The sequence below is a fragment of the Eubalaena glacialis genome, chromosome 4, assembly GCF_028564815.1.
Source record: "Eubalaena glacialis isolate mEubGla1 chromosome 4, mEubGla1.1.hap2.+ XY, whole genome shotgun sequence".
In the NCBI taxonomy this organism is placed as follows: domain Eukaryota; kingdom Metazoa; phylum Chordata; class Mammalia; order Artiodactyla; family Balaenidae; genus Eubalaena; species Eubalaena glacialis.
The window spans coordinates 164,155,987-164,170,083 of record NC_083719.1 but is presented as its reverse complement, the minus strand read 5'-3'; positions in this window follow the sequence as shown (position 1 = coordinate 164,170,083).

The following is a 14,097-nucleotide window of genomic DNA, read 5'->3' as shown; positions in this document are numbered from 1 at the left end:
GCTGAGGAAATGAAGCTCTCCCAAGGAAGAGTGCAGTGTGTTGCCCTACACTTAGCATACACAGAGTGACTGGGAAAGGTATCCGGGCCTGGATGTTTCTTAGCAACCCAGTGGAGCCTGCCGGTACTCGGTGTTCTTGCACGGAATAGGGTGCCCAGGCGAGATCCTAGGTGTCTTGAAAAGCGTAGTAACGTTAAAAGAAAGGAGAACTGCAACTCATGTCTCAAGGAAACTTCTCCACGTGCCGCTTCAGCAGGGCTCTTCAAGGCTTTACCTTGAGGAAAGGACTCACGTCAAGTTTCCTTGAGGCTCTAGAGCGTCTCAGGAGGAGCTCCCACCCAGGCTATGAAAGCACCCTGTTGATTTAGAGAAAACTCGTTCCCTTCCCAGAGCCCTGCCTACAGTGACTAGAAACTCGTCCAAAACTCTGGTATTTAGGTAGGTTCAAGGCGGCATGAATGGAGCTTTCAAAATGGGAAAGCAAGCCTTGTGCCATCAGGTCCCCGTTCCCAGTGAACACGCAGCCTACCTCCCTGTGATTTCTACCAAGTTAATATACATTCTAGCGACACACTGGTCCCTTCCCTGAATAACGTGTTCTTGGCACGGAGTTCTGCATGTAGCGAACTGCCTCTCCCAACGAATGCTCTAGGTACGCTATAGGGGCTTAGCCTCTTCTAAAACCCTGCAGTGTAAGAGGAAGAACTGTGCTTTGGTTACAGCAGGAACGCAAGGCAACTTTCTCCTGTAAGTATGGGGTCTTAAGGTATGACTTTGTAGAAGGAATGTGAAAGAGTATTGGTTTCTCAGTGCGGCTCAGCCTAGGGCATTGAGGCAGATATGCATGACATGTAGACGTGAGACAACAGATTGCCTGGAGCTGTTGGAGTGCTGAGGAAATCTAGCTCTCCCAAGGAGGCGTGCAGTGTGTTGCCCTACACTTAGCATATTGAGAGTGACTGGGAAAGGTTTCCGGGCCTGGATGTTTCTGAGCTTCCCAGTCGAGCATGCCGGTCCTCGGTGTTCTTGCAGGGAATAGGGTGCCCACGAGAGTTACTAGGTGTCTTCATAAGCGTACTAACGTTCAAAGAAAGCAGAACTGCAACTCATGTCTCCAGGAAACTGCTCCATGCTTCGGCTTCAGCAGGGCCCTTCAAGGCTTTACGTTGAGGAAACGACTCACGTCAAGTTTCCTTTGAGCTCTAGAGCGTCTCAGTTGGAGCTCCCACCCAGGCTACGAAAGCACCCTGTTGATTTAGAGAAAACTCGTTCCCTTCCCACAGCCCTGCCTACAGTGACTAGAGACCCGTCCAAAACACTGTTATTTAGGTAGCTTCAAGGCAGCATGAATGGAGCTTTCAAAATGGGAAAGCAAGCCTTGTGCCATCAGGTCTCCGTTTCCAGGGAACACGCAGCCTACCCCCTTGTGATGTCTACCAAGTAAATATTCCCTCAAACTACACAATGGTCCCTTCCCTGAAGAATGTTTTCTTGGCACGGAGTTCTGCATGTAGCGAACTGCCTCTCCCAAGGAACGCTTTGGTAACGCTATCGGGGCTTAGGCTCTTCTAAAACCCTGCAGTGTAAGAGGAAGAACTGTGCTTTGGTTACAGGAGGAACGCAAGCAGAGTTTCTCCTGTAAGTATGGGGTCTTAAGGTATGCCTTTGTAGAAGGAATGCGAAGCAGTTTTGATTTCTCAGTGCCGCTCAACCTAGGGCATTGAGGCAATTTGCATGACATGTAGGAAGTGAGAGAACAGATTACCTGGAGCTGTTGGAGTGCTGAGGAAATGTAGCTCTCCCAAGGAAGAGTGCAGTGTGTTGCCCTACACTTAGCATACACAGAGTGACTGGGAAAGGTATCCGGGCCTGGATGTTTCTTAGCAACCCAGTGGAGCCTGCCGGTACTCGGTGTTCTTGCACGGAATAGGGTGCCCAGGCGAGATCCTAGGTGTCTTGAAAAGCGTAGTAACGTTAAAAGAAAGGAGAACTGCAACTCATGTCTCAAGGAAACTTCTCTACGCTTCGGCTTCAGCAGGGCCCTTCAAGGCTTTACCTTGAGGAAACGACTCACGTCAAGTTTCCTTTGAGCTCTAGAGCGTCTCAGTTGGAGCTCCCACCCAGGCTACGAAAGCACCCTGTTGATTTAGAGAAAACTCGTTCCCTTCCCACAGCCCTGCCTACAGTGACTAGAGACCCGTCCAAAACACTGGTATTTAGGTAGCTTCAAGGCAGCATGAATGGAGCTTTCAAAATGGGAAAGCAAGCCTTGTGCCATCAGGTCTCCGTTTCCAGGGAACACGCAGCCTACCCCCTTGTGATGTCTACCAAGTAAATATTCCCTCAAACTACACAATGGTCCCTTCCCTGAAGAATGTTTTCTTGGCACGGAGTTCTGCATGTAGCGAACTGCCTCTCCCAAGGAACGCTTTGGTAACGCTATCGAGGCTTAGGCTCTTCTAAAACCCTGCAGTGTAAGAGGAAGAACTGTGCTTTGGTTACAGGAGGAACGCAAGCCGAGTTTCTCCTATAAGTATGGGGTCTTAAGGTATGACTTTGTAGAAGGAATGCGAAGCAGTTTTGATTTCTCAGTGCCGCTCAGCCTAGGGCATTGAGGCAATTTGCATGGCATGTAGGACGTGAGAGAACAGATTACCTGGAGCTGTTGGAGTGCTGAGGAAATGTAGCTCTCCCAAGGAAGAGTGCAGTGTGTTGCCCTACACTTAGCATACACAGAGTGACTGGGAAAGGTATCCGGGCCTGGATGTTTCTTAGCAACCCAGTGGAGCCTGCCGGTACTCAGTGTTCTTGCACGGAATAGGGTGCCCAGGCGAGATCCTAGGTGTCTTGAAAAGCGTACTAACGTTAAAAGAAAGGAGAACTGCAACTCATGTCTCAAGGAAACTTCTCCACGTTCCGCTTCAGCAGGGCTCTTCAAGGCTTTACCTTGAGGAAAGGACTCACGTCAAGTTTCCTTGAGGCTCTAGAGCGTCTCAGGAGGAGCTCCCACCCAGGCTATGAAAGCACCCTGTTGATTTAGAGAAAACTCGTTCCCTTCCCAGAGCCCTGCCTACAGTGACTAGAAACTCGTCCAAAACTCTGGTATTTAGGTAGGTTCAAGGCGGCATGAATGGAGCTTTCAAAATGGGAAAGCAAGCCTTGTGCCATCAGGTCCCCGTTCCCAGTGAACACGCAGCCTACCTCCCTGTGATTTCTACCAAGTTAATATACATTCTAGCGACACACTGGTCCCTTCCCTGAATAACGTGTTCTTGGCACGGAGTTCTGCATGTAGCGAACTGCCTCTCCCAAGGAATGCTCTAGGTACGCTATAGGGGCTTAGCCTCTTCTAAAACCCTGCAGTGTAAGAGGAAGAACTGTGCTTTGGTTACAGCAGGAACGCAAGGCAACTTTCTCCTGTAAGTATGGGGTCTTAAGGTATGACTTTGTAGAAGGAATGTGAAAGAGTATTGGTTTCTCAGTGCGGCTCAGCCTAGGGCATTGAGGCAGATATGCATGACATGTAGACGTGAGACAACAGATTGCCTGGAGCTGTTGGAGTGCTGAGGAAATCTAGCTCTCCCAAGGAGGCGTGCAGTGTGTTGCCCTACCCTTAGCATATTGAGAGTGACTGGGAAAGGTTTCCGGGCCTGGATGTTTCTGAGCTTCCCAGTCGAGCATGCCGGTCCTCGGTGTTCTTGCAGGGAATAGGGTGCCCACGAGAGTTACTAGGTGTCTTCATAAGCGTACTAACGTTCAAAGAAAGCAGAACTGCAACTCATGTCTCCAGGAAACTGCTCCACGCTTCGGCTTCAGCAGGGCCCTTCAAGGCTTTACCTTGAGGAAACGACTCACGTCAAGTTTCCTTTGAGCTCTAGAGCGTCTCAGTTGGAGCTCCCACCCAGGCTACGAAAGCACCCTGTTGATTTCGAGAAAACTCGTTCCCTTCCCACAGCCCTGCCTACAGTGACTAGAGACCCGTCCAAAACACTGGTATTTAGGTAGCTTCAAGGCAGCATGAATGGAGCTTTCAAAATGGGAAAGCAAGCCTTGTGCCATCAGGTCTCCGTTTCCAGGGAACACGCAGCCTACCCCCTTGTGATGTCTACCAAGTAAATATTCCCTCAAACTACACAATGGTCCCTTCCCTGAAGAATGTTTTCTTGGCACGGAGTTCTGCATGTAGCTAACTGCCTCTCCCAAGGAACGCTTTGGTAACGCTATCGGGGCTTAGGCTCTTCTAAAACCCTGCAGTGTAAGAGGAAGAACTGTGCTTTGGTTACAGGAGGAACGCAAGCCGAGTTTCTCCTGTAAGTATGGGGTCTTAAGGTATGACTTTGTAGAAGGAATGCGAAGCAGTTTTGATTTCTCAGTGCCGCTCAGCCTAGGGCATTGAGGCAATTTGCATTACATGTAGGACGTGAGAGAACAGATTACCTGGAGCTGTTGGAGTGCTGAGGAAATGTAGCTCTCCCAAGGAAGAGTGCAGTGTGTTGCCCTACACTTAGCATACACAGAGTGACTGGGAAAGGTATCCGGGCCTGGATGTTTCTTAGCAACCCAGTGGAGCCTGCCGGTACTCGGTGTTCTTGCACGGAATAGGGTGCCCAGGCGAGATCCTAGGTGTCTTGAAAAGCGTAGTAACGTTAAAAGAAAGGACAACTGCAACTCATGTCTCAAGGAAACTTATCCACGTGCCGCTTCAGCAGGGCTCTTCAAGGCTTTACCTTGAGGAAAGGACTCACGTCAAGTTTCCTTGTAGCTCTAGAGCGTCTCAGGTGGAGCTCCCACCCAGGCTATGAAAGCACCCTGTTGATTTCGAGAAAACTCGTTCCCTTCCCAGAGCCCTGCCTACAGTGACTAGAAACTCGTCCAAAACACTGGTATTTAGGTAGGTTCAAGGCGGCATGAATGGAGCTTTCAAAATGGGAAAGCAAGCCTTGTGCCATCAGGTCCCCGTTTCCAGTGAACACGCAGCCTACCTCCCTGTGAGTTCTACCAAGTTAATATACATTCTAGCGACACACTGGTCCCTTCCCTGAATAACGTGTTCTTGGCACGGAGTTCTGCATGTAGCGAACTGCCTCTCCCAAGGAATGCTCTAGGTACGCTATAGGGGCTTAGCCTCTTCTAAAACCCTGCAGTGTAAGAGGAAGAACTGTGCTTTGGTTACAGCAGGAACGCAAGGCAACTTTCTCCTGTAAGTATGGGGTCTTAAGGTATGACTTTGTAGAAGGAATGTGAAAGAGTATTGGTTTCTCAGTGCGGCTCAGCCTAGGGCATTGAGGCAGATATGCATGACATGTAGACGTGAGACAACAGATTGCCTGGAGCTGTTGGAGTGCTGAGGAAATCTAGCTCTCCCAAGGAGGCGTGCAGTGTGTTGCCCTACCCTTAGCATATTGAGAGTGACTGGGAAAGGTTTCCGGGCCTGGATGTTTCTGAGCTTCCCAGTCGAGCATGCCGGTCCTCGGTGTTCTTGCAGGGAATAGGGTGCCCACGAGAGTTACTAGGTGTCTTCATAAGCGTACTAACGTTCAAAGAAAGCAGAACTGCAACTCATGTCTCCAGGAAATTGCTCCACGCTTCGGCTTCAGCAGGGCCCTTCAAGGCTTTACCTTGAGGAAACGACTCACGTCAAGTTTCCTTTGAGCTCTAGAGCGTCTCAGTTGGAGCTCCCACCCAGGCTACGAAAGCACCCTGTTGATTTAGAGAAAATTCGTTCCCTTCCCACAGCCCTGCCTACAGTGACTAGAGACCCGTCCAAAACACTGGTATTTAGGTAGCTTCAAGGCAGCATGAATGGAGCTTTCAAAATGGGAAAGCAAGCCTTGTGCCATCAGGTCTCCGTTTCCAGGGAACACGCAGCCTACCCCCTTGTGATGTCTACCAAGTAAATATTCCCTCAAACTACACAATGGTCCCTTCCCTGAAGAATGTTTTCTTGGCACGGAGTTCTGCATGTAGCGAACTGCCTCTCCCAAGGAACGCTTTGGTAACGCTATCGGGGCTTAGGCTCTTCTAAAACCCTGCAGTGTAAGAGGAAGAACTGTGCTTTGGTTACAGGAGGAACGCAAGCCGAGTTTCTCCTGTAAGTATGGGGTCTTAAGGTATGACTTTGTAGAAGGAATGCGAAGCAGTTTTGATTTCTCAGTGCCGCTCAGCCTAGGGCATTGAGGCAATTTGCATGACATGTAGGACGTGAGAGAACAGATTACCTGGAGCTGTTGGAGTGCTGAGGAAATGTAGCTCTCCCAAGGAAGAGTGCAGTGTGTTGCCCTACACTTAGCATACACAGAGTGACTGGGAAAGGTATCCGGGCCTGGATGTTTCTTAGCAACCCAGTGGAGCCTGCCGGTACTCGGTGTTCTTGCACGGAATAGGGTGCCCAGGCGAGATCCTAGGTGTCTTGAAAAGCGTAGTAACGTTAAAAGAAAGGACAACTGCAACTCATGTCTCAAGGAAACTTATCCACGTGCCGCTTCAGCAGGGCTCTTCAAGGCTTTACCTTGAGGAAAGGACTCACGTCAAGTTTCCTTGTAGCTCTAGAGCGTCTCAGGAGGAGCTCCCACCCAGGCTATGAAAGCACCCTGTTGATTTCGAGAAAACTCGTTCCCTTCCCAGAGCCCTGCCTACAGTGACTAGAAACTCGTCCAAAACACTGGTATTTAGGTAGGTTCAAGGCGGCATGAATGGAGCTTTCAAAATGGGAAAGCAAGCCTTGTGCCATCAGGTCCCCGTTTCCAGTGAACACGCAGCCTACCTCCCTGTGATTTCTACCAAGTTAATATACACTCTAGTGACACACTGGTCCCTTCCCTGAATAACGTGTTCTTGGCACGGAGTTCTGCATGTAGCGAACTGCCTCTCCCAAGGAATGCTCTAGGTACGCTATAGGGGCTTAGCCTCTTCTAAAACCCTGCAGTGTAAGAGGAAGAACTGTGCTTTGGTTACAGCAGGAACGCAAGGCAACTTTCTCCTGTAAGTATGGGGTCTTAAGGTATGACTTTGTAGAAGGAATGTGAAAGAGTATTGGTTTCTCAGTGCGGCTCAGCCTAGGGCATTGAGGCAGATATGCATGACATGTAGACGTGAGACAACAGATTGCCTGGAGCTGTTGGAGTGCTGAGGAAATCTAGCTCTCCCAAGGAGGCGTGCAGTGTGTTGCCCTACCCTTAGCATATTGAGAGTGACTGGGAAAGGTTTCCGGGCCTGGATGTTTCTGAGCTTCCCAGTCGAGCATGCCGGTCCTCGGTGTTCTTGCAGGGAATAGGGTGCCCACGAGAGTTACTAGGTGTCTTCATAAGCGTACTAACGTTCAAAGAAAGCAGAACTGCAACTCATGTCTCCAGGAAACTGCTCCACGCTTCGGCTTCAGCAGGGCCCTTCAAGGCTTTACCTTGAGGAAACGACTCACGTCAAGTTTCCTTTGAGCTCTAGAGCGTCTCAGTTGGAGCTCCCACCCAGGCTACGAAAGCACCCTGTTGATTTAGAGAAAACTCGTTCCCTTCCCACAGCCCTGCCTACAGTGACTAGAGACCCGTCCAAAACACTGGTATTTAGGTAGCTTCAAGGCAGCATGAATGGAGCTTTCAAAATGGGAAAGCAAGCCTTGTGCCATCAGGTCTCCGTTTCCAGGGAACACGCAGCCTACCCCCTTGTGATGTCTACCAAGTAAATATTCCCTCAAACTACACAATGGTCCCTTCCCTGAAGAATGTTTTCTTGGCACGGAGTTCTGCATGTAGCGAACTGCCTCTCCCAAGGAACGCTTTGGTAACGCTATCGGGGCTTAGGCTCTTCTAAAACCCTGCAGTGTAAGAGGAAGAACTGTGCTTTGGTTACAGGAGGAACGCAAGCAGAGTTTCTCCTGTAAGTATGGGGTCTTAAGGTATGCCTTTGTAGAAGGAATGCGAAGCAGTTTTGATTTCTCAGTGCCGCTCAGCCTAGGGCATTGAGGCAATTTGCATGACATGTAGGAAGTGAGAGAACAGATTACCTGGAGCTGTTGGAGTGCTGAGGAAATGTAGCTCTCCCAAGGAAGAGTGCAGTGTGTTGCCCTACACTTAGCATACACAGAGTGACTGGGAAAGGTATCCGGGCCTGGATGTTTCTTAGCAACCCAGTGGAGCCTGCCGGTACTCGGTGTTCTTGCACGGAATAGGGTGCCCAGGCGAGATCCTAGGTGTCTTGAAAAGCGTAGTAACGTTAAAAGAAAGGAGAACTGCAACTCATGTCTCAAGGAAACTTCTCTACGCTTCGGCTTCAGCAGGGCCCTTCAAGGCTTTACCTTGAGGAAACGACTCACGTCAAGTTTCCTTTGAGCTCTAGAGCGTCTCAGTTGGAGCTCCCACCCAGGCTACGAAAGCACCCTGTTGATTTAGAGAAAACTCGTTCCCTTCCCACAGCCCTGCCTACAGTGACTAGAGACCCGTCCAAAACACTGGTATTTAGGTAGCTTCAAGGCAGCATGAATGGAGCTTTCAAAATGGGAAAGCAAGCCTTGTGCCATCAGGTCTCCGTTTCCAGGGAACACGCAGCCTACCCCCTTGTGATGTCTACCAAGTAAATATTCCCTCAAACTACACAATGGTCCCTTCCCTGAAGAATGTTTTCTTGGCACGGAGTTCTGCATGTAGCGAACTGCCTCTCCCAAGGAACGCTTTGGTAACGCTATCGAGGCTTAGGCTCTTCTAAAACCCTGCAGTGTAAGAGGAAGAACTGTGCTTTGGTTACAGGAGGAACGCAAGCCGAGTTTCTCCTATAAGTATGGGGTCTTAAGGTATGACTTTGTAGAAGGAATGCGAAGCAGTTTTGATTTCTCAGTGCCGCTCAGCCTAGGGCATTGAGGCAATTTGCATGGCATGTAGGACGTGAGAGAACAGATTACCTGGAGCTGTTGGAGTGCTGAGGAAATGTAGCTCTCCCAAGGAAGAGTGCAGTGTGTTGCCCTACACTTAGCATACACAGAGTGACTGGGAAAGGTATCCGGGCCTGGATGTTTCTTAGCAACCCAGTGGAGCCTGCCGGTACTCAGTGTTCTTGCACGGAATAGGGTGCCCAGGCGAGATCCTAGGTGTCTTGAAAAGCGTACTAACGTTAAAAGAAAGGAGAACTGCAACTCATGTCTCAAGGAAACTTCTCCACGTTCCGCTTCAGCAGGGCTCTTCAAGGCTTTACCTTGAGGAAAGGACTCACGTCAAGTTTCCTTGAGGCTCTAGAGCGTCTCAGGAGGAGCTCCCACCCAGGCTATGAAAGCACCCTGTTGATTTAGAGAAAACTCGTTCCCTTCCCAGAGCCCTGCCTACAGTGACTAGAAACTCGTCCAAAACTCTGGTATTTAGGTAGGTTCAAGGCGGCATGAATGGAGCTTTCAAAATGGGAAAGCAAGCCTTGTGCCATCAGGTCCCCGTTCCCAGTGAACACGCAGCCTACCTCCCTGTGATTTCTACCAAGTTAATATACATTCTAGCGACACACTGGTCCCTTCCCTGAATAACGTGTTCTTGGCACGGAGTTCTGCATGTAGCGAACTGCCTCTCCCAAGGAATGCTCTAGGTACGCTATAGGGGCTTAGCCTCTTCTAAAACCCTGCAGTGTAAGAGGAAGAACTGTGCTTTGGTTACAGCAGGAACGCAAGGCAACTTTCTCCTGTAAGTATGGGGTCTTAAGGTATGACTTTGTAGAAGGAATGTGAAAGAGTATTGGTTTCTCAGTGCGGCTCAGCCTAGGGCATTGAGGCAGATATGCATGACATGTAGACGTGAGACAACAGATTGCCTGGAGCTGTTGGAGTGCTGAGGAAATCTAGCTCTCCCAAGGAGGCGTGCAGTGTGTTGCCCTACCCTTAGCATATTGAGAGTGACTGGGAAAGGTTTCCGGGCCTGGATGTTTCTGAGCTTCCCAGTCGAGCATGCCGGTCCTCGGTGTTCTTGCAGGGAATAGGGTGCCCACGAGAGTTACTAGGTGTCTTCATAAGCGTACTAACGTTCAAAGAAAGCAGAACTGCAACTCATGTCTCCAGGAAACTGCTCCACGCTTCGGCTTCAGCAGGGCCCTTCAAGGCTTTACCTTGAGGAAACGACTCACGTCAAGTTTCCTTTGAGCTCTAGAGCGTCTCAGTTGGAGCTCCCACCCAGGCTACGAAAGCACCCTGTTGATTTCGAGAAAACTCGTTCCCTTCCCACAGCCCTGCCTACAGTGACTAGAGACCCGTCCAAAACACTGGTATTTAGGTAGCTTCAAGGCAGCATGAATGGAGCTTTCAAAATGGGAAAGCAAGCCTTGTGCCATCAGGTCTCCGTTTCCAGGGAACACGCAGCCTACCCCCTTGTGATGTCTACCAAGTAAATATTCCCTCAAACTACACAATGGTCCCTTCCCTGAAGAATGTTTTCTTGGCACGGAGTTCTGCATGTAGCTAACTGCCTCTCCCAAGGAACGCTTTGGTAACGCTATCGGGGCTTAGGCTCTTCTAAAACCCTGCAGTGTAAGAGGAAGAACTGTGCTTTGGTTACAGGAGGAACGCAAGCCGAGTTTCTCCTGTAAGTATGGGGTCTTAAGGTATGACTTTGTAGAAGGAATGCGAAGCAGTTTTGATTTCTCAGTGCCGCTCAGCCTAGGGCATTGAGGCAATTTGCATTACATGTAGGACGTGAGAGAACAGATTACCTGGAGCTGTTGGAGTGCTGAGGAAATGTAGCTCTCCCAAGGAAGAGTGCAGTGTGTTGCCCTACACTTAGCATACACAGAGTGACTGGGAAAGGTATCCGGGCCTGGATGTTTCTTAGCAACACAGTGGAGCCTGCCGGTACTCGGTGTTCTTGCACGGAATAGGGTGCCCAGGCGAGATCCTAGGTGTCATGAAAAGCGTAGTAACGTTAAAAGAAAGGACAACTGCAACTCATGTCTCAAGGAAACTTATCCACGTGCCGCTTCAGCAGGGCTCTTCAAGGCTTTACCTTGAGGAAAGGACTCACGTCAAGTTTCCTTGTAGCTCTAGAGCGTCTCAGGTGGAGCTCCCACCCAGGCTATGAAAGCACCCTGTTGATTTCGAGAAAACTCGTTCCCTTCCCAGAGCCCTGCCTACAGTGACTAGAAACTCGTCCAAAACACTGGTATTTAGGTAGGTTCAAGGCGGCATGAATGGAGCTTTCAAAATGGGAAAGCAAGCCTTGTGCCATCAGGTCCCCGTTTCCAGTGAACACGCAGCCTACCTCCCTGTGAGTTCTACCAAGTTAATATACATTCTAGCGACACACTGGTCCCTTCCCTGAATAACGTGTTCTTGGCACGGAGTTCTGCATGTAGCGAACTGCCTCTCCCAACGAATGCTCTAGGTACGCTATAGGGGCTTAGCCTCTTCTAAAACCCTGCAGTGTAAGAGGAAGAACTGTGCTTTGGTTACAGCAGGAACGCAAGGCAACTTTCTCCTGTAAGTATGGGGTCTTAAGGTATGACTTTGTAGAAGGAATGTGAAAGAGTATTGGTTTCTCAGTGCGGCTCAGCCTAGGGCATTGAGGCAGATATGCATGACATGTAGACGTGAGACAACAGATTGCCTGGAGCTGTTGGAGTGCTGAGGAAATCTAGCTCTCCCAAGGAGGCGTGCAGTGTGTTGCCCTACCCTTAGCATATTGAGAGTGACTGGGAAAGGTTTCCGGGCCTGGATGTTTCTGAGCTTCCCAGTCGAGCATGCCGGTCCTCGGTGTTCTTGCAGGGAATAGGGTGCCCACGAGAGTTACTAGGTGTCTTCATAAGCGTACTAACGTTCAAAGAAAGCAGAACTGCAACTCATGTCTCCAGGAAACTGCTCCACGCTTCGGCTTCAGCAGGGCCCTTCAAGGCTTTACCTTGAGGAAACGACTCACGTCAAGTTTCCTTTGAGCTCTAGAGCGTCTCAGTTGGAGCTCCCACCCAGGCTACGAAAGCACCCTGTTGATTTAGAGAAAATTCGTTCCCTTCCCACAGCCCTGCCTACAGTGACTAGAGACCCGTCCAAAACACTGGTATTTAGGTAGCTTCAAGGCAGCATGAATGGAGCTTTCAAAATGGGAAAGCAAGCCTTGTGCCATCAGGTCTCCGTTTCCAGGGAACACGCAGCCTACCCCCTTGTGATGTCTACCAAGTAAATATTCCCTCAAACTACACAATGGTCCCTTCCCTGAAGAATGTTTTCTTGGCACGGAGTTCTGCATGTAGCGAACTGCCTCTCCCAAGGAACGCTTTGGTAACGCTATCGGGGCTTAGGCTCTTCTAAAACCCTGCAGTGTAAGAGGAAGAACTGTGCTTTGGTTACAGGAGGAACGCAAGCCGAGTTTCTCCTGTAAGTATGGGGTCTTAAGGTATGACTTTGTAGAAGGAATGCGAAGCAGTTTTGATTTCTCAGTGCCGCTCAGCCTAGGGCATTGAGGCAATTTGCATGACATGTAGGACGTGAGAGAACAGATTACCTGGAGCTGTTGGAGTGCTGAGGAAATGTAGCTCTCCCAAGGAAGAGTGCAGTGTGTTGCCCTACACTTAGCATACACAGAGTGACTGGGAAAGGTATCCGGGCCTGGATGTTTCTTAGCAACCCAGTGGAGCCTGCCGGTACTCGGTGTTCTTGCACGGAATAGGGTGCCCAGGCGAGATCCTAGGTGTCTTGAAAAGCGTAGTAACGTTAAAAGAAAGGACAACTGCAACTCATGTCTCAAGGAAACTTATCCACGTGCCGCTTCAGCAGGGCTCTTCAAGGCTTTACCTTGAGGAAAGGACTCACGTCAAGTTTCCTTGTAGCTCTAGAGCGTCTCAGGAGGAGCTCCCACCCAGGCTATGAAAGCACCCTGTTGATTTCGAGAAAACTCGTTCCCTTCCCAGAGCCCTGCCTACAGTGACTAGAAACTCGTCCAAAACACTGGTATTTAGGTAGGTTCAAGGCGGCATGAATGGAGCTTTCAAAATGGGAAAGCAAGCCTTGTGCCATCAGGTCCCCGTTTCCAGTGAACACGCAGCCTACCTCCCTGTGATTTCTACCAAGTTAATATACACTCTAGTGACACACTGGTCCCTTCCCTGAATAACGTGTTCTTGGCACGGAGTTCTGCATGTAGCGAACTGCCTCTCCCAAGGAATGCTCTAGGTACGCTATAGGGGCTTAGCCTCTTCTAAAACCCTGCAGTGTAAGAGGAAGAACTGTGCTTTGGTTACAGCAGGAACGCAAGGCAACTTTCTCCTGTAAGTATGGGGTCTTAAGGTATGACTTTGTAGAAGGAATGTGAAAGAGTATTGGTTTCTCAGTGCGGCTCAGCCTAGGGCATTGAGGCAGATATGCATGACATGTAGACGTGAGACAACAGATTGCCTGGAGCTGTTGGAGTGCTGAGGAAATCTAGCTCTCCCAAGGAGGCGTGCAGTGTGTTGCCCTACCCTTAGCATATTGAGAGTGACTGGGAAAGGTTTCCGGGCCTGGATGTTTCTGAGCTTCCCAGTCGAGCATGCCGGTCCTCGGTGTTCTTGCAGGGAATAGGGTGCCCACGAGAGTTACTAGGTGTCTTCATAAGCGTACTAACGTTCAAAGAAAGCAGAACTGCAACTCATGTCTCCAGGAAACTGCTCCACGCTTCGGCTTCAGCAGGGCCCTTCAAGGCTTTACCTTGAGGAAACGACTCACGTCAAGTTTCCTTTGAGCTCTAGAGCGTCTCAGTTGGAGCTCCCACCCAGGCTACGAAAGCACCCTGTTGATTTAGAGAAAACTCGTTCCCTTCCCACAGCCCTGCCTACAGTGACTAGAGACCCGTCCAAAACACTGGTATTTAGGTAGCTTCAAGGCAGCATGAATGGAGCTTTCAAAATGGGAAAGCAAGCCTTGTGCCATCAGGTCTCCGTTTCCAGGGAACACGCAGCCTACCCCCTTGTGATGTCTACCAAGTAAATATTCCCTCAAACTACACAATGGTCCCTTCCCTGAAGAATGTTTTCTTGGCACGGAGTTCTGCATGTAGCGAACTGCCTCTCCCAAGGAACGCTTTGGTAACGCTATCGGGGCTTAGGCTCTTCTAAAACCCTGCAGTGTAAGAGGAAGAACTGTGCTTTGGTTACAGGAGGAACGCAAGCCGA